Here is a 4161-nt window from a genome sequence, read left to right as displayed (position 1 = left end):
AACATAATCTACAGGAAAGGATGTTTATAATTCTGTTTATGGGTAGAAATTATGTCTTAGTCCTTTACAAACATTAGAGCTTGACACACAAAAAAATCCATGAACTTTAAAATGAGCAAAACTCTCTTAGATAAACTTAGACTTAGAAAGAAAAAAAATAATAATTTTCCCAAGGCCACACAATTAATTAGAAGATAAATGGCATCTATGTCACATTCTGACTTGGAGTTCCTCCTGTGAGCAAAACCACACTCTGACTTATCTCCTATAACCCATACCTAGGTAGACTAGCTCAGCTTTTACACTAACTTCAGGCTTAGGTAACAGAGATGCATTTCTTGTTTCAACCATGACCTTTATTGAGTTAGTCACAACTATGTGTAAACTGACATATGAGAGATAGGCCCACTCTGATCTTGGGCCTTTTTCCTATTTGTTGGAGTTATTAAATATGAAATGGACTTTAGAATATAAAAGACTGATGTTGAGGCCCACCATGTGTCGGGAACAGTGCCATCAATTAAACATATATTTAAGATATTACTGTTTTCATTTTTTCAAGTAAGAAAATAAAGGGTGATATAAGTTGAGCCTTGCTTAGGGTCATGGAATTATATAGTGGCTATACTGGGATTCACACCAGGCAAAGTTGAACTTTATTTGTGCTTTTCCTATTAGTCCAAATTCCCATCAGAGTTGGGACAGCCTAGTCACTGGACTTCAATAAACACGCACTATGGTCTAACACAGAGGCATTTATGTATGTATGAATAATATTTTGTTAGAGGTTGTTTGTGAATTTTCATTTTAGTATTCTGTATGTAAAAGGGTTTATGCATTTTTATAGACAGAAAAGTTTTGTATTAACTCCATGTTATTATTATTCTTATATCAAAATTCAGGTTGCCTTACTTAGAGATTCAATGCAAGACTTTAAAAAAATCTTTTTGTGGAGTTTTGAAATTTCTCTGTATTAGCATAAAGAACTAAGACATACATTATAAGTTGTTTAAAGATTCTGGTGGCTATTATACATCATATTGTGCACTGAAGTTAATTTTAAAGCATATCTATAGCTCATTTTATTTTATATCATGGCATCTTGTTTATGGTGCAGTGTATTTATGGGCTAGAAGTCTTTTAAATATTCTGGTCTTACAGAGCTGTGTTTTCTTTGCTGATAAAATTTTAAAATGACATTTAATGTCTGAAGAAACATTATACTTGAGGTGCAAAGCTATTTTATTGTTTTTAGTATAGGTTAGGTCCCACCTCCTATCATCGTTAGTATATTACTGCCTTGGCTGTAGTAAAGTTTCATTCTTTTGATTTTATGGTTTCAGTCTGTAGTCAGAGAAAGCAAAGTCCTAAGGTAAACGAGAAAGGTTTAACATTGTGTATTGACCACAGTCACAGCAATATCAAAGGGCCAATGCCTAGTTAGGATATAAGCATTGGTCTGTGACACCACTACAGCACTGGATACCTCTCCATATATTGAAGTATTTATGTTAGGAGATGACTCTCCAAAGGTCCTGTTTTGAAACAAAACAAAACAAAGCAAAACAAAACAAAACATAGGAACAAGGCACTGACTACCTCTATTCAGGAGCATCTTTCAAGGATACTTATGTGATCAGACTTGGAAGATGGTTACTGTGTATCCTCAAAAGCAAATCAAATCAAAACAAAGCAAAAAACACAAAAGCAACCCACAGAGTCTTAAAGCCCTGGGGGACAAAGACAGTGTCACAATATAGGCCAAGCAGTCTTTCTGCCTACTCTGAAAGATTCAGATTTTGTCAGCTCAGCACGAATGTCCCAGGAGTCTCTCTTCCCCTTTATTGCCCTCTCAAATTACTTCTTGGGGAACTGGCAGGGATGTTGATACTGTGTGAATAATAAAGCATTTGTCCCTGACCCAGGGTTCATGTCTGCTGTCAGCCTGCATAGAACCACACCAGTGTGTCTGGCTAACTTCAAAGAAGACAAAATGCCAAACTCTTCATAGATTTGACAACTCCCAAACAAAACTACATTGGACCTATTACTTAAATTAGCAGCAAGCCAGTAGCGAACATCAAACTAGATGGGGAGAAACTTGAAGCAATCCCACTAAAATCAGGGACTAGACAAGGCTGACCACTCCCTCCCTACCTATTCAATATAGTACTGGAAGTCCTACCCAGGGCAAATAGACAACAAAAGGAGGTCAAAGGGATACAAATAGGAAAGGAAGAAGTCAAAATATCACTATTTGCAGGTGATATGATAGTATACTTAAGTGACCCTACAACTTCTACCAGAGAACTCCTAACTCTGATATACAACTTCAGCCAAGTGGCTGGATGTAAAATTAATTCAAACAAATCAGTAGCCTTCCTCTACTCATAGGATAAAAAAGCCGAGAAAAAAATTAGGGAAACGACACTCTTCACAATAGTCACAAATAATATAAAATCCTTTGGTGTGAATCTAACCAAGCAAGTGACAGATATGCATGACAAGAACTTCAAGTCCCTGAAGAATCAAATTGCAGAAGATCTCAGAAGATGGATAGATCTCTCATGCTCATGGATCGGCAGGATTAATATAGTAAAATGGTTATCTTGCCGAAAGCAATCTACAGAATCAATGCAATCCCCATCAAAATTCCAACTCAATTCTTCATGGAGATAGAAAGAGCAATTTGCAAATTCATTTGGAATAACAACAACAACAAAAACAACAACAAAACCAGGATTGTGAAAACTATTCCCAACAATAAAATAACTTCTGGAGGAATCACCATCCCTGACCTCAAGCTGTACTATGGAGCAATAGTGATAAAAACTACATGGTATTGATACAGAGACAGGCAGGAGGATCAGTGGAATAGAATTGAAGACCCAGATATGAACCCACACACCTATGGTCACTTGATCTTTGACAAAGTAGCTAAAATGGTCCAGTATTTTCAACAAAAAGGACAGCATTTTCAACAGGTGATACTGGTTGTAGCGGAGGTCAGCATGTAGAAGAATGCAAATCTATCCATTCTTATCTCCTTGTACAAAGCTCAAATCCAAGTGGATAAAGGACCTCCACATAAACCCAGATACATTGAAACTAATAGAAGAGAAAGTGGAGAAGTGCCTAAAATACTTGGGCACAGGAGAAATGTTCCTGAGCAGAACACCAATACTCCAAAATCAAGAATTGACAAATGAGACTTCATAAAATTGCAAAGCTTCTGTAAAGCAAAGGACACTGTCAATAGGACAAAATGGCAACCAAAAGATTGGGAAAGGATCTTTACCAATGCTACATCTGATAGAGGGCTAATATCCAATATATACAAAGAACTCAAGAAATTAAACCCCAGACAATCAAATATCTCTATTAAAAAATGGGGTACACCTGTTTGATACCACAGAAGACACAGCTAACCGGTTACCAAAAAGATTAATGAAATAAATAGATACCCCCAGAAAGCCAGGCCCAACCATAAATAAGATGAATAACAATTTATGTCCAGGGAAGAGAAATCTCCCTGAGAATTCCCTTCTTTTTCCTTTCCAGGTAAAAATGAATCACCCGTGAATCTAGATGCTGGCCTCCGAACTTATACTACTCAGACCTTTGAAGGGCCACTGACAAGAACATCAAACAACTAGAGACTGACATCACTAATCTGAAGAAATCCCTCATTTTGCTGTCTGAAGAGACCTCCAAAAATCGCAAAGATCCTTATTGGACTTGATTTACTCTATTACAATAGAAAAGGCTATATATAGCTCTTGACTGTGTACAACCCTTAAAGAAGAATGTTGCCTTTACATAGACAAGACAGGGAGGGTTAAAGAAAACATGAAATAGGTCAGTGAAGGCCCTGAGAAAAATCAGAGAGAGAAAGAGACAGATGAATACTGGTACAAGAATTGGTTTTCAGCCTCTCCAAGGTTGTCAACCCTACTTCCTCCCATCTTGGGACCCTTATTTTGGTTCTTTTTGCTTATTTCCACGGGTCCCTGGGCCTCAAATAGGCTGACTAACTCTGTGAAACAACAGATAAATAATTTGGTAGCAAAACCTATTCAGTAACATTATCATAAGTTAGCTATGGAGCAACACGAGACTCTAAATGAGGTTGTTACTTTATACAGGATGCTCCCAAAACCC

The sequence above is a fragment of the Grammomys surdaster genome, unplaced genomic scaffold, assembly GCF_004785775.1.
Source record: "Grammomys surdaster isolate TR1022 unplaced genomic scaffold, NIH_TR_1.0 123857, whole genome shotgun sequence".
NCBI classification, from domain to species: domain Eukaryota; kingdom Metazoa; phylum Chordata; class Mammalia; order Rodentia; family Muridae; genus Grammomys; species Grammomys surdaster.
Note: the sequence above shows the minus strand (reverse complement) of the source record.